The 24,442-nt window shown below is 34.9% G+C and overlaps 1 pseudogene; it reads left to right on the top strand.

Moving 5' to 3' along the window:
• On the top strand, nt 1-13,347 carry LOC143404206 (protein lin-54 homolog pseudogene; annotated as a pseudogene).
• The last annotated feature ends 11,095 nt before the right edge of the window (nt 13,348-24,442 follow it).

The raw sequence follows: 24,442 nt of genomic DNA, 5'->3' as shown, positions 1-24,442 counted from the left end.
ATGGTATGCTCCATTGCCTGGTACAGGTTTGAGTTTCTCACCAAAGACCTGAGTGTCCACAGCCTGTTTGTGAATGGCTGGGCAGTCTTTGGCTGCAGCAGCAGTAGGCAAAGCAGTCTTAGCATAATGGAGCGGCCAAAGGGTGCCACTCAGGTGTGTTTTGGGCTTGTTCTGGAAAACTCATGCAGGGCTTTGGCATCATTGTCTGCAGATATAAAACCAGGCCTCCATCCTTATGGATATCCTTGGGAGTTGGTGATATATGCAGCTATTGGATTTTTTGCTGTTTTCTCTTGTTTCTGTGGACATGTTGTCAGTTTGTTAGAAGCAGGTGTTATGTGAGAAGAGAAAAAAAGCTTGCTCTAAAACTTGCTGGACTAATTGAAGAAAAATGTTAACTACTTGAGAAAGTTAGCCTTGTTCAAAGAGTATGAAGGCTTAGAGTCAACTTTAAAGAACAACATTTTGGAGAAGAAGTCCATAGAAGCAGAAAATTTGGAGGCAATATATGAAAATATGGATAGCTCTAAATCTAAACTTGGTGATAAAATGCTCTTTCTAGAAAAAGAGCTGATAGAAGAAAAAACTAAACATTCTTAACAGGATGAATTGATGGCAGATATACCAAGACAGATTAAGTCCCTAGAAGATGAACCAAAACCCAAGTTACTAATAGTCAAAGGTGAAACAACGTTGAGAGTATTTCAAGTGAATATAGAAGGATTTAAGGTAGCAATAAAAGAGGTTTTGAAAAAAAATTTCCAACTACAGGATAGTCAGAAACAACTTTTACAAGAAGTTGAAGAATGGAAAAAAAAAGTGAATGACCTTAATAAACAGAAAATAACATTGGAAGACTCTACTGTATATGCAGAACAAGTTCTAAGAGAGAAAGAAAATCACACTAAGTCTCTGACTGAACTCTTGCTGCAGATGAAAGATTGGGCTTCTGTGCTTGGAGAAGACCTAACAGATGATGGTAACTTGGAATTTAAAATTAAGAGTGTTGGTGTTCACTCAGAGTATCAGCCAAAAGGAGATTTGAAGAAATGGTTTTATGCTCCTAAGTTAAAGGCCTCTTTTAAAACCTTAGAAGGAGAAAGAAATCAAATTTTTACTTTATTTTCTGAATTAATTGAAACAAAGGAAGACCTTATAGAGAATATTAAAAGTCTTAAGACAGAAAAAGTATCTTTACAGTCAAAAAATACACAATTTAAAAGTGAGAATCAGAATCTGCAGCAGCACCCTAAAGTCATGATTGAACTATATCAAGAAACTGTAATGAAAATTCAAAGAAAATTAATAGGAGAGGAAAATTACCAGGTTGAGCGAGAGGAGAAACTTTCCAAAATGGATGAAAATATCAGCCATGCAACTGAACAGATGTGAAACTATAGAAAGCAAGTCAAAGATCTTGAAGAAGAATTGGAGAGAACCATTCATTCTTATCAGGGGCTGATTATGTAGTATGAGAAAAAAGCATATGATAATGAGTTGGCAGCTCAGAGTGCTGAAAGTTACCTCAGTGATTTAAGAAAACAAAATGCCCACAACAGACAAAATTTAACTGAAAATAAATTTCAATTTAAACTTGTAGAAAAAGATCCTTCTGCACTTGATGATTCAAATAAAGCCTTTGTCAGAGAGAATTCCCCAAATGGTCCTCACCTTCATCAGAAGTGAGAGATTCTCTTTTGGAAAAGAAGAGTCCACTCAGACTCTTACCTTTGCTTTCAGGGGTAGGAGGAAGAGTCTCAAAAGTCCCAGAGAATTCTCTGAACCCTCAGATTATCAATGAAAGAAGAGAATCAGGCTATGATGGGATAAGTGATCCTGAGAGAGTGTCTTATAACATTGGGCCCTTGTCAACTCCATGGGAACAGAAACTTAAGATGATGATGGCTCTACCAGGCCAACCATATTCTGATCCACAGCTTCCTCTACAAAGGCAACATGGATGTTATTCTAATTATGATTGACTATCTGGACCAGAAGAACTGGTTGTATGTTGTCATTGGATAAAATGGATAGGCCTATATCTTCAGAGATAGAAAATCCAGTAGAAATGATACCAAAGTTGATCTTGGTGATTCCAATATGCATGATTCATATTTCCCTGCTGAAAATGAAGCAACTGGCTCTGGCTTTGCTTTCTCAGCTTTCCCTCCAACAAGAGGTCCATTATTTGCAGCCAATCCAGTTCATGAGAAGAGGACCTATTTTTCCTCCACCTTCTCCAGGAAACATGAATGGAGAATCTCGAGAATATTTTCTACTGGGCACACCCATTTTCAATGGGACTATGGTGTTTTCCTCATTATCTCCCCCCAAAAGCTGAATTCCTCCCTCCCTCCCCTGCATCCTGAAAGTAGAAGTGAGTTCCCTTCAGGGATTGATTCCACCTTCAATTGAGCCTGCTACTGAACATCCAGAAGCACAACAAGAATCCTGACAATATTTTGTATCTGCCTTCAGAAGTTATATATCTTTCATTTTTAGTTTAACTAATTGCTTTTACTCAAATAATTATACTTTTGCTCCAATTGAAGCTTAACGGAATTACAATTCTTAGAATAATATTTTGTAAATAAAGATGGTTTAAATATGAAACTTATGAGTCAATTATTTTCACTTTTTTTTCTAGGTAGTGTAACAATTTAATTAATTTACTATTACATAAGCAACAATGGAAATATTATATACATAATCTTGCAGTCAGGGATATTTCAAAATCTAAATGAAGCTTGTGCTTTGATATGAATAAATGTACTTATTATAATTGTAGCAAATGTGAGCATAACTTTATGCTTAGTTAAAGATTTTAATTGATAGCTTATTTGCAATTGATGATAATAATTAAAATCAGATAGATTTTCCATAAAAGAATAACTAGAGCATATTAAGAGTAAACAAGAAAACACTACGATGTCATGTAAACAGGAGATTTCAAATGTAAAAAAAAATCATTTCTCAGAAAACTTCAAAATTGGAAACCACAATTTAAGTTCACTCATCCCCCATTGTCCCTTATATCCTTTATTTTATATCCATTTTCATAAAATAAGAATTGTTTTCTGCTCTGAGCTAGGTCCTCTTCTTTTTTTTTTGTATTGGGAGGTATGTCTTGAGGGTATAATGTGCTTATTCAATGAAGACTTGTATGGTAGAATGGGGAATTCCATGGGTTAAAATTATATTTCATTGAGTATAAAATTGTGCAAAAGCACAGGTTGTATATGTAGGAAGTTATGTATCTTTAAATAAGTGGGCTTGCCCATAGTGGCAAAGCAGAGAAATAAATGAGAAATCTAAGCAGATACATTTTTAGATCAATAGGCAATAGCCAGATAAACACAGAATAAGTATCTGTGGAAATATGAAGCAGAAAATAAGGATGAAAAGTAGGGAAATGTGTAATATGCATTTGCCAAAGTCCATTAGATTGCAGGCCTCATGGATTTTCAGATTTCCACATAGGAACCTGCAAGGGTGTACAATGAGAATAGTTATTGACAATGGCATGAGCTTTTGGGATGAAATGGAAAACATCATAATTAGCGATTGAGCATTTTGATGAAAAAATCCATAAAATTTTACAGCATCTGAAAATAAAATATAAAGTGATCTCATAGCTGTATCTGTGTTGGTGTTATTCTCTATCAAAGGTCCAGGAATCTTAGTGTGGCTGTGCATATGAGCAAGGAAGATGGGGGAAATATGATGCTGTGAAAGAGTTTGAAGGGTTAAAAAAAAGACAGTAATTTGGGATCCAAATGAGGGGATAACACAGCTACAGAAATATGAGGAACAGCTTTAGCTGTATATTAAGAATCTTTAACAATATTTAAAGTAGTAGAAAATAATCTCAATGCCAGGATAATGGAAATTAATTCAGCTTGCTATGGAGAGATTTGAGGCAGGATCCTGTTGTTTTTTTAACAATTGGAAAGAAAAAGTAGAAAGTAGTTAGTCTTCAGTTGTAATTTCTAATTTATTTATTTAAGAAACCATATTGATTAAGGTTAATTCCAATTATTTTTAATTTAATTTATTTATTTTAATCATAAAATAAAAATATCAGAACAATGTGATTAGCAGTATTCATTATCTCTTCTCTGTTGAAAAATTTTAGAAGCAATTGTTGTTATATTACATTTTAGATATATTTTAGAAATAAATATTTTTTGTCTGTCCATGTAGAAAAATTTGTGAGTTAGAATTTTAAAGACATCTATATTTTTATTTAATTAATAGATTTGAATTGAATTATTTGGCTCCATTTCCTTATTTAAATTTTAATTCATGAATGCCAATTTGTTTAAATGCCAGTTTAATACCAAGTACATAATATATAGACAGGACAGGTCTGTATAATTGGAAAAGCCAGGTATAAAATCTAGTAGTCATGATGGACACTGAAATCAAAGGTGATCATAGAGGTGGTGCCAGATGAGATTGCTAAGAAACCTGGAACACCAACCTGTGGTCCAGTAATCATGAAGCTGATCTTTGCAAAACCAATTAATAGTAAAGCAGTTACACAACAGACAACATCAGTCATTGCAGGTAGGGTTCTTTCACAGACTACACTTTGAACTCCATCAAAGACCATAACAATATCTGAAAGTGGTGTTAATGCATGAACTTTTAATTTTACAATGCATATGCCAAATAAAATAACCATCTCCCCTTTGAAATCTCCAAATAAGGCAATGAAATCAGCTGTGCAGACCATCACTGTTGGAGGCGTGATCATATCACAATTTAAGACAATATTCCTCTGGAAACTGCTCCCAACTCCTCTGGAACTACTGGCAAATGCCCTGAAGGTTCAAGTGCCTGGAAAGAAGTTTCATTATGTCTGATTTGTTACTGCCACAACAGCTAGTATCTTAACCCAACCAGTTAGTCAGAATCCCAGTAGAAGCATTAAGCCTCTTTAAGAAGCAAAACCAGTGGTTGATATTACAACACCAGAGCAGATGTCAGTTCCATTTATCCAAGCACAGGCTATCCAACAAATTGTCCCAAACCCCATCAATCAGGCTTCACAAATAGTAATTCACATCCCACCACAGCAATGGATTATTATGCCTTCTATCCCACTGTCACAAATCCAGCCCAACCTCACTAACCTGCCACCAGGTACTGTCTTTTCACAAGCTCCAGGCACAGGGATTGTGGGTTATGAAGTGATTCCAGCTCAATACATTATTCAGCTATAGTAATTCTTTATGTGTGTGTATAGCAATAAGCCCTAATTTATCCAAACCCAGGCAAGTCTTCCATTCAATTGCATAATCCCATCAGTATTTGCCAGTCAGCCGAGAAAGCCCTATAATTGTAAAAAAAAAAAAAAAAAAAAAAAAAATCTGTTTCAAATTATACTGTGATTGCTTTGTAAATGGCAAATTTTATAACAATTTCAGTTGTACTAATTGTTATGTGATAGTAGAAGCAAATGTGACTGCATTTTGTTTTATGACTTCATCCTGTAAAACAACCATGCAAAGTAGAAGGGTCATGACTGGAGAAAGATGTTCTTTTCCTTTTGCCATAGATATCTGTAAGAAAATGGAAATACCTAATGGGGCATTGTTTCTGTAACTAGGGTAATGGGGCTCTGTTTCTGTAACTGGGGTGATTGGACTAACTCTGATTGGTTAGGCTTCCCGCCTCTTGACTGCACTATCCTGCTTCTGTAACCTGGCTTGCTTGCATTGGCTACATTCCCGAACATTCCTTTTGTGGATTTCAGGCTTATAAGGAGCGCCCTTGCAATTGTTCAGGGCTGATCAGGGGAACAGCTTTGTGTTTTGGTCAGCCACCACTGGTGTGCTTCAATAAAGGCTTCATTTGATTTTATGTGCGTGTTCTGGAAGTCAATTTATGAAACCCCAGGATGAAGCTTTAACTATAATATCTGAGGGCTTGCCCTTGATCCATTTCTTCCCTACCCTCATGGCAAATTTGCCTCCAAGGACAGTCGTTGACCTCGAGTACAGGGGAGCTCCTGAGAGATGTTCCTCAGCATCACTCCAAGGGCAACGCCAATCCATCCTAGCATGCTCTGAAAAGCCTCCTACCAGCCTATCAGTTCTGGTGAGTACACTCTTCTGGGAAAAAGGTCAGATTGGATGCAGTTGCTTAAACACCTTTCCTGGGACAGGAGAAGACATTGTCACTGTCTCCCTGGAGGTCTCAGTGCATGACCTCATCTTTCTGTATCTGGGGCCCACTGGAGGCCTCATCAATTTGGGGGCAGGATGAGAAATGGTCTCTGGCCCATTAGAGGTCTCTCTGTGTGACCTCAGCAATTGTTGCTTGTTTTGTGTCTGTTCTGCTGTTTGTCATTTCTCCAGCGTCTTCTTGCTGTTTGTCATTTGTCCAGTGTCAGTTCACCAGCCGTTTGTCCTGTTTATCTATTCATGTACAGTCCAACGTTTGCCTTGCTATTTGTCATTTGACCAGTGTCTATTTGCTGGCCATTTATCTTGTGTTTATCTGTCTGTGTTTTGAGCATGAGCCCTTTTCTTGTTCTCATAACCACTCTTCTTTCATCAGGAATTCTTCGCTCCACAGACATCATGAGACAAGGAAGCGCTCACCTGTACCCCTTTAACTTGTTTTCTTAGGAGTTTTCAGGATGTTGTCTATTGGTTTGTTTTTGTTTGTTCCCTTTGTGTTCTGTGTTAATTTCTACCCCAGTTTGTTTCTAATGGAAAAAAATGGTTAAAATTGTTTTAACTTTGCTCACTACAGCTTGCAATAAAGTGTAAAGTGCTGCCATCAGGACTAAAACAAATGATAAAAGTAAAAGCTAAAAGTAAAAAGAAAAAGGTATTCTAGAGATTGCCTTTATTTAGGAACTGGGCAAGGTGGCCAACTGGGTAAATCATGTCAATTCCAATACAGAACAGATGAAAAAAAAGTGTTTTTTAAAATTATTATTCCTAAATTGTATAACAAAAAGCATAATTTTGTCTAGAAAATTTGGCTTTTCACTCAGTATTTGCATGAATGAATAACTCTCAACTATTAAAAAAATTGTCTAAAGATTTTTCAATATAAGGGTAAAAGTTAGTGGCTGCTATCCAAGAAACCAGAGAAACCAGTTTAGAATGGGACCCCAACTGAGGGGACTCTCTCATGGACACCAATGAAGCTGCGTCTTTGGGAAGTTCCTTCAGGAAAAATAAGACCCCTTCATTTGTCTATGTTCCTTTAATTCTTTTCAGGTTTCATGAACAGGACCACATCAGGAAAAAGGTTAGAAAACTTTTAGAATTCTATATTTGTTAAATTCATAATTTTGTTCCCATACGCTTAGGTGAATATGTTTTTCTGATTACACTCTGCTTTGTTCTAAGGAAAATTTACAAAGATTAACTCTCAAACTAATAAGTTTTTAAAATAATCAATAAGGCTTTGTTTGTCTGTCTGCTTTGTGTGGGTTCACCAGTGTACTGTCTGACTACATGTATTGCCCTGTCTACATATATTTGGTAAAAAAATTGACATATAAGCTCATAAATTATAATTTTAAAAAATGGATCCAAATAATTTTGGTTAATACGATTTAAAAGGTTCAATTCAAATTGGGAAAGTAGAAAAAAGTATAAATGTCTTTAAAGTTATTAATTCACAGTTTTGTTTCTAGATGGTTAAACAGCTATTAAAATATTAATATCTATAAAGTGTCTGACATCCATTGTCTCTAGGATTTTTCTTCAACAGGAAAAAATTATTAATACTATTCAATTCACTTGTCTGACATTACATCTAAACATTTATAAAATTAATCATGAATGTGTTTGTTAGAGACATCTAATTGGTACAAAGTTAAATTTCTGATGGTTAAATATAATATCAAGTAATCTTAACTCCTTAAATTCCATAAATGAAATACTTAAACAATGTTGGTGTTTTCTTAAATTGGTAAACTAAAAAGAAATTTAAAATTATTTTATGTTATCATAAAAAAGTTAGCATAAATTAAAAATCCAAATAAGTATTATTCTACATACAAGGGGTCAAGAGGTTTCACCTACATTTCATCTTATTAAATAGATAAATTTATCTAAATTCAAAAATTTATAAAGGTTATTTCAAGGTTCAAACAGATAAAAGAATTAATGGATTAAAAATTTTTAAAAAGTTCTTAATATAAAAAAATATATTTAATAAAAACCGGTTCGAGGTAAAAGGTCTTTATTTGGTAAAGTATAATTATAATATATCTAAGTAAACAAGAAAAGGGTCTAATTAACTAATATAAAGGTCTATAAAAAAAGACAAATATTAAAATGTTTATATGTAACTAAGTTTGTTGTATATGTAACATAAATAGTTAAAGCTATTCAAGGTTGTTCCCTAAGGACAAATATTAATGTACTGATATATTTATATGTTAAAATGACAAAACTTCTAAAATATCAATTACATTGTATCTATTAAGTTTTATCCCCTAGAACAAGTAATCTTGAGAAAAATCAAGGTTTGTACATCTGTGGCTAAACAGCAACGGTTATTTTAAAGTATTGTGCTACATTACAGAGTCTAGATTTTCTTTTAAAAGCTAACCTTAAATATTACTAAAACATCAATAAAAGTATGATGCATTGATATTCTTTACAGATTAAATGTGTTCATATCTTTCAGGTATACAAATCTTTAACGTAAAATGTTCAAAGGAACATTTTATCAAGCTGGTATTCTCCAAACTAAAATTTTCTGTAAGATAAGAGATTTTATTGGAGATTTACTTATATTATTTAATGTTTTGTAACCAAATCTTATGTTACATTTTACACTAAAATATAAAAAATTGAATGTATTTTAAAATTTAATGAAAGCCTAATCTATTTAAAGGTTAATATTATAAAACATTTTGCCATTTCTCCACATGGAAAAAAAAATGTTATGGGCTCTCAGCCTTTCCCTAATTAATGTTTAAGATGTATGTCATGTTGTGCTAACATTCATACAGAGTCAGGAAACAATATATGTAAACTTCATAAAATTATATCTAAAAAGAGAGATAAAGATCAGCTTTAAAACTAAAATCTTTACCTAAGATTTGTAAACAGCCATGCCTTACTTGAGATAAGGCTCTTCCTCCCACCTTACAGCATGTCAGAATAAGTTCAAAGTAGGCCAAATTTCAGTTGATTTAAAATTATATTCAAAGATTAATTTTATTGGAAAGATTACTGTGATCTCAAATAAGAAATATAATGTATAACTCAGCTAAATTTCAGAATTATATACAAGCTAAATATGTATTTACTATTGTTAATTTCACTTTGTATTTTCATTATAACTAAAAAAAGTGACCATGATACTCAGAGCAACCAAGAGACCTTTACTGTGGCAGTGTCTGATTAACACACAGAAGAGAGAGGGGGGGAGAGAGAGAAAGAAAGAAAGAAAAGTGAGAGAGAGAGAAAGAGAGAGAGAGAGAGAGAGAGAGAGAAGGGGAAAGCAAAGGGTAAGTGAAAAAAAAGAGAGAACAAGAGAGAGTTATTATAGCCAAAATCTAACAGGGTTTCTGGGTCTTCAAGCTGCCTTGTTGGCATACAGTGTTTGGACCGTACAGTAGTTGCTACGGTGGTCATCTTCTGCCTTCATGCAGACCAGGCAGGGGTCAGATGTGGGTTTTAATTACACCAGACAGGTAAAAGTCAAGTGTTTAACTTTAAGTGGGTTTGAATATTCAGCCTTGATTGGGGTTGATTGTTCAGACTTCAGGCAAACAAGCGAAACTAAAATTTGTTCAGCAGGCTCCACAACTAACAATAACTGATACCTGTTAATGTTTTACAGAGGTAATACTTCATAAACACACAACCTAAATTAATTTGAGATATTAAGCCATCATCTGTAGACACATAGTAATTTAAAAAGATTAAGTTAACTGTAAAGGGGCTAAAGTTATGGCTCAGCAGTAGAGTGTCTGCCTTACATATGTGAGGCACTGGTTCAATCTGCAGCATTACATAAATTAATAAATAAAATAAGGATATTGTGTTTTGTAAAAAAAAAATAACTGCAAAGTTATAACCATTAAAGTTAAAGCCCAGCATTCTTACTTTAAAACTGGTAAAGCTGACTTGCTGGATGTTTAATGCCAATAAAGGGGCCAAAGAAACAAATATTTGTCTCTTGCCCTGTGGGTCAGCCTGAACCCAGGGCAGGGGGAAAAGCTTTGCAACTCTGGGCCACATAACTTCCTGATAAGGGAGATTAATGAGACCCTTGGAGAACAGAAATGAGTGTAAATGCTGCAAAAGGGGAGGGTCATTTAAAAAGGAAGATATACCTGATGCTTCCAAGGGAAGCCATATGGTCAGCAAGATCTTGACCCATCCTAAAGCAGATGACATTAACAGAGCTAAGATGCTTTTCACAAGTTCCCCAAGAGTGTCCTCCAAGGAAACTCAGCTGACTCTTACCAATAGATAAAGACAAGGTCAGTTTGACCAGCTTGGTCTTAAACACCTAGCAAGAACAGTTAAAAAACCAAAGCACAGCCATTCCTAGGCAATATAAAGAAACAACAGTTATTTTAATGTAACTTAAAATGTACACTTGCTTAACACCCCTCAAAATAAGTAAGACTGGAGACAACAGACTAGAGATTCTTTGGCAAAAATTCCTGATAACTAGCAATAAATATTGCAAGAAGTTTTTAGTCAGTTTAAGGCCTACAGGTCTTCCCAACTTCCTACATAGGTATATGTAATAAATGTTTATTAATATAATTATCTAACCTAAGTACCAAAATAGATCTATACTGAACACAGAGGTCATGCCAAAAAGATATTTTTACAAAAATCAAATGATATTAACTAATTTAACTAAATGTTTTGTTGTGTCTACATTTCTGACAAAGTTAAAGATATATGTTCCCTAAAAAAAATTGCCTTATTGGGCTTTGTCAGGCCTTGTTATGGAGACAATTTCTCAGGTCTTTATTCCACCTTCTGGTAAACAATTATTAATTTTTGTCATTTTCCTAATGTTTATGAACAGGTTTTAAGAAACTACAACTGCTATTTTGTATTAATCTTACTTCAGCACTCATGTCTTTTTGTTTCTCTCATAGAACTGCCCACCCCAGATGAATTTACATCCTGTTCTTCCTGAACCAGATTTTTTACCATGAACTCCTTGACCCACTCAGTTTCTAAAAATGGACTCCAAACTGGTTGCCCACTGCACATTGCCTCCTCTCAGCTCGAAGTAGCAAGAATGGTCATTGCCTTTTCCCTTACAGCAGTAGGAGGTCCCTAATATTGGAGGAAAAATTACAGTCACTATAGATGTTCGCCAATATGTGTAGCTCAGAAAGGTGTACCACGGAAAATACTCCCAACATCACACTGGGTGATCTCCCAGAAAGAGACACTTGCTTCCACAACCCAACTTATAAATGTAAAAACTCCCAATTTGCCAGGTGCTTCCCAGATCCCACTTCAAAATCCTTTCCTGAATCTCCAAACTGTCAAACTGTCCCAATTGTGCTTCCTGGGTCCCACTTCAAAATTCTTGCCTAAATCTCCAAACTGTCAATAACTCTGAACTATGTAACCTACTATTTTGATGGAGTAAAAGGAAAAACAAAACACCTGGACTTATTACAAGGCCAGGGCCCACTGATTTATCAATATAGACTGGCTTCCCCCATTTTAGTTTCCCGCCTGGCTGGTTTGGGAATAGCTGGATCTACTGCCTTGGGAGCTGCAGCTCTTATCACAGGGTCTAAAAATTTTAAGTTAGTCAGCCATCAAATTGATACAGATTTAGGATAACTAAAAAGGTCAATGTACAAACTAGGGGTTTCACTAGACTCTCTGACAGAAATAGTCTTACAAAACAGATGAGGTCTAGATATTATCTTTCTAAAAGAAAAAAAAAGGACTTTGTATGGCTCCAGGAGAAACTTGTTGTTTCTATGAAAACCATTCTGGGATAATAAAGGACATTTTGGCACTAGTGAGAAACAAGTTAAAGGAAAGAAGGAAAGCAGTATAAACTTCAGGCAATTGGTTCCAAAACATATTTTCATAGTCCTCTTTGTTGACTACATCATTTCAACCATTATTTGACCCCTAATCCTTCTCCTGATTGGGATTACTGTAGGACAATGCCTCCTAAAACCCTCCTAAACCATATACACAAGAATGTAGGTGAGGTTGGACTTATAGTCTTGTGAGCCCAGTATTATCCCTTAGACATAGAAGGATGGAAAAAAGAAACTTCAGCTAATAATGTGCAAGATTGACATCGAACCTACTAAAACCAGTGGGGAATATTATAGTAAAAGCAAATGTGACTGCATTTTGTTTTATGACTTCATCCTGTAAAACAACCATGCCACGTAGAAGGGTCATGAATGGGGCAAGATGTTCTTTGCCTTTTGCTATAGACATCTGTAAGAACATGGAACAACCTAATGGGACATTGTTTCTATAACTAGGGTAATGGGGCCCTGTTTCTGTAACTGGGGTGATTGGACTAACTGTGATTGGTTAGGCTTCCCACCACTTGACTACACTCTCCTGCTTCTGTAACCTGGCTTGCTTGCATTGGATATACCCTCAAACATCCCTTTTGCAGCTTTTATGCTTATAAGGAGCACCTTTGCAATTGTTCGGGGCTGATCAGGGAAACACCTTTATGTTCTGATCAGCCACCACCAGTGTTCTTCAATGAAGGCTTGTTTCTATTATACGTGAGTGGTCTGGAATTCAGTTTATGAAACCCCAGGATAAAGCTTTAACTATAACAGTTATAAAAATTTGGAACATAAAAATTAAAGGCAAAAAGCAATACAGGCATGCCTTGACATAAATACATATTTTAAGCCTAAAATAGGAAAAGGAAAGGGGGAAAAGCATATTGATATCATAGCAAGGGATGTAATTGCCAATATCAGGATGTTTTAATAACTACTGAGTGCTATGAGGCAAAAAATAATGTATTCCTCAATATGTAAATGTGTTGGCTTTAAGAATTTTGAAGAAAGCCCAGAAAGAAAGACATGGATGCATCAGGCAGATAAAACTGAATTAAGAGTGCAGCAACAAACAGCAGGAAAACTAAGTTATCATCTCAGATTATTTCAGACTTGCTTATTAGGCCAACACTGGCTTTGAATAGTGAAGGAGGAAACTTGCCATTTACATTTATAACTAAGGAAGTAGTAATTGGCTTCACACCCAGGCAGAGCAGGCAGACAAGAAGAGAAAATCAAAGGCAGCAGCAGAGTGGATAATTCTTGAGGAATTGGGATGATGTTTGATGTGCATCATCAATTCTTCAGGAAAAAGTAAAATGTAACCCTGGTGCCATGAATTGATAACACTTGCACAAGACAGATAATGGACCAGTACAGAAATGTGAAGGATGCTTGACTTTCTGGAAGATAGTTTAACAATTACTATATTTTAACTCGGTTATTTTAAAAAGAAATTTGAAATTATAATTTTGAAAGAGAAGAAAGGAGAACATTTTAAATCTTAGATAATTCTATGCCCCTTCTAAATTGGATTTTTTAAATTTTTTTTTCTTTACTGTGTTATATACATTCTCAATTTCCTCAAGTGTCTTAAGAATCAGATGTCCTATTCTTCTGATTCTATTGGCCAAGAACATCTATAAATCACTATAATATAATTTATAAAATATGGTGTTGTATGACTTTGTTCAGTAGAAATAGCCAAAGCAGCATTTGGTATTTCACAGTCATTCTTTGGTTCTAGATTTAGAACAAATACAGATAGAATGTCTACATAAACAAATTATGGATCATGTTTAAATGATATCTTGTGTTTAGATAAGGAATATCTTTTTTAAGAAAAAAAATAGCATTTTTAGGGTGAATTTTGGAATACGCTATTTTTACTTTGGAAAATACAAAGGGGCATAAATCCCCAGGCTAATTTTTAAAATTAAGAAGTTATATTTTTAAAAAAACCACAAAATATTAACGTACAATAAGTGATTTTCAGAGAAGGAGAAGTTTTCCTCTAATGAGGAATGGTTAACATGCTTAGGGATTTCTGCATTGTCTTTCAGAGGCGGTATGTGTTTGAAACAATAAATTCTTGAAGTGATTACTGGGTATTGTTAAAAATGAGGTGTGTGTGTGAATTGAATTAATCATTATGTAGTGGTAACATAGATCTTCACAAAACTATCAAGTATAAAATTTGGCATGAATGAAGAAATAAGGAATACAGAAGCTGTAACAGATGAGTTTAGGGAAAGATTTTTCATCAATACAGTTCTCTTTGTAGACTTTTGGAATAAAAAGTTTCAAACCAATACATGATTCTTACATTTTTTATTCAAATGGACTGACTAACAAAGCATTAAAGATTGTAGTGGGATTTGTTTTGTTTCTTTAAGGGATGTTTAATATGTCATTATTTTTAGCCAGTGATTTGGTAAACTGAAGATATCTGTGTTTTATATAGTTGCTAAAATACCTAAATCATTTTTAGTAATTTAAAAACTGTGAATTTAAGAGCCTTTTTAAAAATAGGACTCAAGAGTCTATGAAAATTAAAAAAAATGTTGATATTCAGGCATTCTGTTAGGTACTTTAATCTTCAGTAATTATTAGTCTATGATCATTACTTTCCTACAAGGACTTTATAGTTATATATATATATATATATATATATATATATATATATATATATATATACACACACACATATTATATATAATATATATTATATACATAATATATATACATATCATATATATACATATATATTATATATATACATATATATACATATGTACATATTATACACACACACACACACACACACACACACACACACACACACTCATATGAAAATGCAAGATATAGGTAATAGAACCTAAGTAATTCAGAAGAGGATTTCATTATTCATTAAAGTACCCTACGTTTAAAATTTGGATTTATAAAATTATAGTGTAGTAACTTTAAATGTAGATATTGCAGACATTCTTCGCACCTGAATCTAATAAATTTAATTAAAATTTGTATAAATGTAAATTACCATAAGAGATAAAATAATATCTAATCAAGTTATTTTTTCAAAAGACTGCAATTAATTTTTTGGTCTAAATCTAAACTTTGTTCATTTTGTATATATTCTGTAATAATTCTAATTGCATCATTGTGATGTGTATTTATATACAGTGTTTAAAAAAATGACTGTGAAATTTTGATTATAATTGTAGAGAATGTATGATGGCTTTGATTAAGAATGTCTTGTTTGTAATCAAATGCTACTAGTTTTTGATTTTCAAGAAGTTATCTAATGTCCTAAGCCTTTTTCTTCCCATGTACTACTCACACACACACACACACAAAAAAAAAAAAAAAAAAAAAAAACTTTTGCATCAAACTGGTGAACAAGATTAATAGCACATTAATTCAGCAATTTTAAAAGACTATTTGGGGAGGTTTGGCATATAATTTTCTAGCTCTGTTTACATCCCAAAGTAGAAAGATTACATTTACTAAAGCTATTCAGATACACACACACACACACACACACACACACACACACACCAGGCTGGGTGTAGGTTAGCATAGATTGCTGCCCTAACCTGTGGGAGGCCTGGGTTGAGCCATTCCCACCACAGAGGGAGGAGACAAACTCATGCATTTGTAGACTTGAGTAAACACCATTAACAATTATGTGGTGTTTTCCAGAAGCATACCTAAATATTGTATCCCAGAAAGGGCAAAAGTAATAGATTGACAAAGTTTTACATATGACCAAGTTGCAGGGAAAGGACACTGAGTATGTTTCTATTACTACCTGAAAAAGAAGTCATCGTGAGAAGTTCTGCTAGAGATGAAAACAGACATTTCTTTAGGATGAAATTGGGGAGATAAAAAGAAAAATAAAATATTTATGTATTTATATGAATCTAGTGACATGGCTTTTAAATTTGTAAAGCCCCAAGTGGAAAATAAGTACAAGGAACAATAAACCAATTTATAATGTAACCATACATATCTCAACTATTACAATAAGCAGTCATATCAGTCAATGAGGATGTAGAATCTGAACAGTATGATTGACAAACCTACACAATACTGCACCAGCTTTGACAAAGTACACCCTGTTTTAAGTGCAGGTGGATCATTTGCCAAAATTGTTAATGGTTGAAGTTTAAATTTCAAAGCTTTGAAATAATTCAGTAGTATATTCTTACCATTATGCAATTATACTAGAAACCAATAAAAAGAAGATAAACAAAAACCCAAAAATCTATTACAATATTGAGTTAATTACAGTGGAAATTTATAGAATATTTTAAACTGAATAATATTAAAAATGAGACATATCTAAAATTTCAGATGCATTAAATATTGTTTATAGGGTTTGGGGCCCTAAATAGAAAAGAATGACTGAATAATTGACTATGTATTTCAAGAAGATAACAGAAAGTAAATATTAAACACATAAAATTGTAGAAAGAAGAAATAATAAAGAAAAACAATTTACTGAACTGCAAAGAGATATAAGGTATCAAATTCATTCCACTGATGCTGAAATTTTCTGGAAAAATACTTTACCATCTGTCACATAAGAAGTTGAAAATATGAACTCTTTAGTTATTAAATAAAATTAAATGGTAATTAAAAGCATTACTGTCACAAAGAAGTCCAGGCCCAGGTACCCTACTGGACAGTTCTACTGAACAGTTAAGGAAACACTAATACCCGTTTTAGACTCTGAGGACACAGTTTCAGCTGATTTTATGAGGTCCACTTGGAACCCTGATTTTACAATATGCAGGGACTTCACAAGAAAAGAAAAAGTTATAACAACCATCATGAACATAGATGCACAAACACCCCAGAAAATAAGAGCTAATCAAATCCATCAATATATCACATATTAGGTTGGGATTCAAGAATAAATTGTGTATTCACAAAATGAAGTATTATGTGTCACAATGTTCAGAGAGGATTAGAAAAAATGGTACCATGAAAATGTTTTTAAGGAGAGTAACTAAGAACAGAGTAGGGACGAAGAGCATGAGAAGAAGATTAACATTAAACAGGGATGAGAGGTGGGAGAGAAAGGGAGAGAGAAGGGAAATTGCATGTAAATGGAAGGAGATCCTCAGGGGTATGCAAAATTACATACAAGAGGAAGTGAGGGGAAAGGAGGAAAAATATAAGGGAGAGAAATGAATTACAGTAGAGGGGGTAGAGAGAGAAGAGGGGAGGGGAGGGGGGATAGTAGAGGATAGGAAAGGCAGCAGAATACAACAGACACAGGAATGGCAATATGTAAATCAATGGTTGTGCAACTGATGTGATTCTGCAATCTGTATATGGGGTAAAAATGGGAGTTCATATCCCACTTGAATCAAAGTGTGAAATATGATATATCAAGAACTATGTAATGTTTTGACAACCTACAATAAAAATTAATTTTTAAAAAAAAGTTTAATATTCATTCGTTGTAATACTAGTATGTCAGTAAATTAAGGAAACTTTATTAAACTGGAAGAAATATCAGCAAAATGGAAAACCAATGAAATCTTGAATTCTCTCAATACAATTTTGAATACAAGTTTCAAAAGTGGACACTTTTAGGGTTGGGGTTGTTGCTCAGTGGTGGATTGAATGCCTTACCAGTGAGGCACTGGGTTCAATCCGCAGCACCACATATTAATAAATAAAATAAAAGTACTAAGCCCATCTACAACTACAAAACTATATTTTAAAAAGTGAGTGAAGCAAAAACATTGGTCAACATAATTTACTGTTGCCCTCTTATATGTTAGTAAAAGGTAATTGTAGGGCTGAGGATATGGCTCAAGTGGTAGCACACTCCCCTGGCATGTGTGCGACCCGGGTTCTTTCCTCAACACCACATACAAAATAAGATGTTGTGTCCACTGAAAACTAAAAAATAAATATTAAAAAATTCTCTCTGTATCTGTCTCTCTCCTCTCTCCTTAAAAAAAAAGGTAATTGTAAAATAAAAATTTTAATTGAATCCACTTAATTAGTACAATAAAACATCATACATCTGGAAATAATTCCAGTGAAAGATGTGCAAATATTTACACAGAAAATTTAAAGCATTTTGAGAGAAATAGTGATGATTTTTAAAATGAGAAATGCTATCTATGTTCATATATCAAGAGGCTTGGCATTACAAAGATGGCACTTCTTTCCAAATTAACTAATAGATCACTGCAGTTTCAATCTAAATTTCAGTGATCTTTCTCTCTTGTATGTGAAAATTGACAGCTGATTGTGGGCATAACAGGAAATGAGGAAGTGTACTATTATAATTATAATATTGAAAAACAAATTTGGAATCTTTTTCTACCAGATGTTGAGCCTTATTTTAGTGTTAGAATAAAATACTTTAATGTTATCTCAGAGATGGAAAAATAGGCCCCACTAGAACAGAATTTTGAAGTAGATCCTTGAGTTAGTTACTTGACCTATCAGTAGCTGTCCTTGAAGGCAGTGGATCCTAAGTTTGGAATTAGTGCAGGATTAGCTGGATAACTACCCAGGGTGGACAGACAACCCTTGGATCCTACCTATCATCTCACACAGAGATCAATACCAGGTAAGTTCTGGCTCTCAGGTGTAATGTAAAACAATGACCTTTCTAAAAACAAAAATGCAGGAGAAATTTCCTAATGAAACACTGCCATAATAATCAAGGAATTTATTGTTAAATTGTACCCCGCTTAAGATGGTCCATTAATCCAAGGTGCTGGTAGGAGACTAAGAAGGGGAGACTTAGGCTGGAGTAGACATTAGCAGTGCATATTTAGGACAGGACACCCAAAACTGAAAACATGAGTCATCAGACAAATTGAGGCAAATGGAGTAGTGACTAGGGTGGGTCAGAATGACTGAGGCAAGCAGGACCTGTAACAGTGTGGAGCATGCCATGCAGATTGGGAGTCCTTAGGTGTTGTGAGTCATGTTACCCTGACTTGTCACCCTTCTTTGGTCAGCTTGGCATGGTATTAACTCCTATTGCCAAAGCTCACTTTATGCAGCTCTGCAGCCCCATACCAGACCCTCAGCCTCCTATTTCGAGAACCAGCAGGAGAAAAGGGAAGTAGGATAGAACTGAATGGAAGTGGGAACTTCAGAGTTGACTAATAGCATACTATAGTACATCAAAGCCCTCACTAGCTTGAGTTTCAAACCAGTAACATTGGTATTTCTTCCAACTCTTAATTAGCGTAAAAATGGACCTATGGCAGAGAATCAAGTGCTATATAAGCCCTGAGACTAGCAAACTTATGCTATTATAATGTTCACAGCAAGACTTCCAGTCTTGCTCTTGCTCCTGCTCCTGCTTCTGCTTGTAGTGAGAACACGTAAATGCTTTTTTTTTCCTTGAAAAGATCAGAGTACTTGTAATGGGGAAAAAAAATTACTGCAGTCATATATCCGTAGGCACAATGAGCCCAGGGAATATAACTGAGGCACTGGCTTGCCATTCCTCTAGCCTGTGAACACCATCCAGGCTGGTGTAAGAGCATTGGAGTGATTTCTTTTTAAATAATGCACTCCTTTGTGTTTGTCACATGTCCATTAAAATCCTTCAATAGTTCCACACAACACTCCATTTACTTTACTTTGTTCATTAGTTCTCCCAGAAACCTAAGAACTTATCAAGGGAAAAAAATCCCAGATTTGCCTAAAGAGAGCTGTGGAAATAGGTGTTTTAGGATAAGTTCTATTGTTGTATTTTAATTGCTTATGAGGCAGTGTTATGACCCTGCACCTTGCTACTTGTTTTCATGTTTCTGATTTTTTTTTTTAAATTTTAGGTCTTATTGCCTCTTCACCTAGAGAGGATAAGAGAAAAACTAGCAGAGAATAGTCATGAACTATGGTTTATGAATAAAATTGAAGTTAGCTGGCATTATGGTCAGGTACATGATTTTAAAATATATTTTCAGATTCTGTTAATTCATCTTATTATAAACCCTTTTTCTCTTGTCCTCCTGTGAGGTGACAAGTCAATGGATTATTTATTTTCCAGCATATTAATTTTTGAATAGGCTTTTACTTTCATTTTCTGGATGGACTGAGATTATTTGTAGGCTCATTGAAGGATGGATCAATTGCCTAAGTCATTGAAAATTATCTGTCTTTGGGCTGAAAGTTATATTTTAAAATCGTGATTAACAGACAATGGGAAGAGACTTCTGAGCCACTTAAATAACACCTCAAGCCTGAAGTAATAAAAGTAAGTCAATTTTCCTTCCTGTGACTAATCTTTCTCTCCTCTTAGTTTCAGCTGTACATACAAGTCCAAGATCTGTGGCTAAATGCTTCCAAATGCTAAATTTCTAAAGATCTTAGTTTAGAATATTTCAGTAAATTGAAAGACCTGTTTTTAGTAGGATCTTGTTAATATTCTCATTTTTTAATATTATTCTAAATACCCCAAAGATATTGTATCACTTGATTGAAAAATAAAATTGGTCTTTCAAGTAATAGTCTATTGCTTCGAGGTCTGAAAGATGAGCATTTATTACTAATGTGAGTTGTACCATCAGTTACTCCACACCACTCTGTAGTATTCCTATCTAGATGGCTTTGTTCTCTCACAGAATATCAAGTTGAGTTGTCATAACAGAGCACTAGCTATGTGTTGTTATTTATTTATCTGAAGACATAGCTGAGGCTCTTTGCAGAGTTGTTAAATGCCTTTGAAGAAGTCCTATATCTAATGAGTAGCATCTCTACTGCTGCAATCTAGGTTTTCTAAACTTATAGGTGAGAACTGGTTTTCACTACAAAACTTGTCAATGCATGTCCAGAAAATGAGATCCTTGCATTAAGAAAACCACAGTTAGATGTTTGTTACATTAGAAAACATTTGTTGTCTAGTTTGGTGTTGTGTGCATTGACTCTTAAAAATTGAAAAAGTGGATAAATGCTTAAAACGAAGAGCCAGAAGTTAAAATCAGTAGGAGAGATTGTAAATGTGTACATTGTTGATTGTCAGACCAATGACAATATTCACCAAAACTTTCAACATCGAGTAAAGATGATTATAGGATAAGAAGTTTGAAAAACAGCTCATGCAGAAAAATGAAAGAACAACTCCCATGCCCCTGTGGTAAGAGCATCCATCTTCCCAGACTGTGTTCAGTGAACACACTGTGCTTTGCAAGCTCATAAATTAACTCAATAGTTTTGCTTTGCAGAAGTGTTTGTTATGTATCTTCTTCAAAAACTGAGGGAAGTTCCCATGACTGTTACTCTAGTTAACTCTGGTTCAGTTCTACTCTAGGTCATAAGGGAACCTCTGTTGTATCCAAAGCACTCTGAGTTTCCAGATTCTGAAGTGGAACAGTCACCCAGACACAAACACCCATAACACATAGCCCATTAAGTTATATTTCTTGATCCAAGATACTTTGAAGGAACTGGAGCTTCATGTGGCTCCAGGAAGAGATTGACCCTTGGGTCCCTGAAGTCCTACGGTTATCTGCCCATTTCATGAGCTGTGCTTTATAAAACTCCCTTGTGTTTTCTCAGGACCCCTCCTGGGCAAGTAAAGTAATCAAGTGTTTTTGTGTGTGTTTAGGAATTTATGTTTAGCTGTATGGTGTGTTAAATTGGAAGATTTCTACAGATATTTTGTAGTTGATCTGGGATATATTTCACAGGAGCATCATGTAAGGGATCTGTATTATGGAATAACACCAGGCAGATGCACTCTGTTATTTATCTGTCACTTTAACATTTATTGCTTGACTTCTGCTAGCTTGGCTGTGCTTGATACTAGGCACAAATTCAGAAGACCTTGGCCAAAAGGTGCTCTGTTTTCCTTTTAGGGCCTTTCTGTTTAACTCAGTGAAGACATACAATTAGTTACAGAGAGAAAAAGAAGATATAAGACTTTTCTGAGAAAGTAGGAGGCTTCTAGAAGATAAATATTAGCCCTGAGTTCAGTACCAGTTGGCAGCAGTTGGCAAAGGACAAGATTCTGGGCAGACAAACCAGCATTTGTAAAGTGAGGAAGGGAAGCTATTGGGCATTTGCATTGGCTTTAAAGAGCATAGCAGTGAGGATGTACTCTATGTACAAAGTAGTGGAAAGTCTATCCACTCAGGTAGGAGACATATCACAGAGGGCTTTGGGCAGAATGCTTTAATCAGTAAGGGGCAAGGGCTTGAAGAATGCTGAGGGAGGGAGGTAATATTCTCAGGTCCCTGCACTGAGAAAGTTGTAATGTCCTGCCCAGGGGTTGGGCATTGAGTGTCCCTACTCTGCCTGGCCTATGAACAGAGGGCATGATTGCAGCAGTTGATTCAGAACAAGAATGCTACATGAAAGAGTAGGTTCCTGTTTCATTCCAGGTACCAGAGAAGACAGTGGCATTCGTTCTTCTCCAAAGCAGAGGTGAAGGTGGAGTTCTACACAGGGATTACCTTGGGACAAACACACATTCACTTTCTATTTAATATTTATATTTAGGATTAGAGATTTCTAGAGCTAAGTTTTAAAACTCAGTTTCATGTACAAATCTTATTCATATGTAATGATTGCAAGAAAGAAGAGAATGAAGACATTATTTCTAACTTGGTGATACATGAAGAATTTTTAAAAAGTCCTCATTTGTGTTTGCAAAATTTTCCTGTAGCATTTAGAGAAACTGGTAATTATTCCCATGGAGGAATGTGTTTCTTAACAGCATATGGCTTTCATCAAATGCCACTGTGGCACTAATGCTATTATTTAGGTCTCTAAAAAGATACAAAATATAGTTACCAATGCAATAATATAGAATGTCTTCCTCACTCCTAAAATCTTAAATTTAGTTTACTGCCATGGCTGATAAGTTGGTCCTCTGTTACCTTTGGTTTACAAAGGTAACTCAACCAACTGCAGATCCAACATATTAAAGAAAAGTGATTTAATCTTCACTGAACATATGTGGACTCCTTTTTTTGTCATGATTTCTAAACAATATAGTGTAAGGATTATTTACTTTTTAAATACTTTTCATCAGATTAATATAGAAACTTAGAGGTAGTTTAATGTATCCAGTTGGGTACTACCAGGTTATATGCAAACACTGGCATTTTAAAGAAGGAGCTGAGACATCCATGGGCATAGGTATTCATGAAGAGTTTTGGAATCAACTCCCTGAGTATTCTGAGGGACAGCTGTGTACATTTTCAAGGATTACTGTGAAAATTGGCTTTGTTAAACTAACCAGTTTTGTTAAGGCAGTAGAGTGATTTGTGAGAATAGAGATGACTTTCAAGGGATGTAATGAACATAAGTTCAGTATAAGTCAATCATGTTGTTTATTGATGTCTCTAATCAGATTAGTGCTAAAAATTACTGCAAATTAAAACTAAGTAATTAACACACCCTCTTACATAGGATTTGTTTCAGTTAATAAAACTTGATAAGTGTCTGCCATACATTGGCACATTCTACGTGTTTGGAGAACATCAAAGAACAAAAGACTGAGGCCGGGGTTGAGACTCAGTGGTAGAGCACAGTGCTTGCTTATCATGTGTGAGGCACTAGGTTCCATTATCAGTACCACTTAAAAATAAAATATTGTGTCCATCTACAAAAATTTTTTTTAAAGATGCAAACCCTTGTTTCTTTGTTCTTCTCTTCCAAGTGCAGGGAGACAGGCAATAAACCAACAAATAGATAGAATCTAGTCTGTTAAAGGTGTTGAGTATTTTGGACACATATAAAGGAATAAGGTGGGTTGGCATATTGCCCTGTGAGCAATAACAGTGAACCTTATGGAGAAAGTGAGATCTGAGCATATGCTTTAAGAAGTGGAGTGAGTAGCTGTGTGAGAATCAGGGAAAGAGTATACATGGCAGAGGCCTATGGAAACTTGAGGCATAGATGAGGGTAGAGAGCAGGGAACAGAGAGGATGGTAGCCAACTACTAACACTTGATCTGACCTGGGCCAGGGATCCTGAGGCAGCTTCACTTGGCATAGCCCTGAGTGCTGCTTCTTGCTCTGGGTCTCCACTTGCCACCCACTGAAGCACCATTGCCTGTCTGATGCCTGGAACCTGTTGTGTCCCAGGTTAGAGCTGACAGTAAGAAAAAGCACCCTTGTCTTGTGGAGTTAGTTTTCCAAGCTGCCTGAACAGGCACAGAATTACAACTTAAATTTGTCTCATTTTTCAATCTGTCTCACCTGAAAAAAATCCAGAAAGAAATGTTTTACTCAGCTATGACATTAGCTAAATTCCAGCTAGAAATTTCCATTAATGTGAAGGTTGATTGGATAGATATTTGTTGGGAATTTGACTCTAACCCTGTTATTTTCTTTATTTTTCCTCTATGTCACCATTTCCAAAAAGATATCCTACAGGTATTGCAGGATGTTACAGAACATGGGAATTTTGTGATCCAATGCA

This window comes from Callospermophilus lateralis, chromosome 7, assembly GCF_048772815.1.
Source record: "Callospermophilus lateralis isolate mCalLat2 chromosome 7, mCalLat2.hap1, whole genome shotgun sequence".
NCBI classification, from domain to species: Eukaryota; Metazoa; Chordata; class Mammalia; order Rodentia; family Sciuridae; genus Callospermophilus; species Callospermophilus lateralis.
Note: the sequence above shows the minus strand (reverse complement) of the source record. Positions and strands in the feature narration are given on the sequence as shown.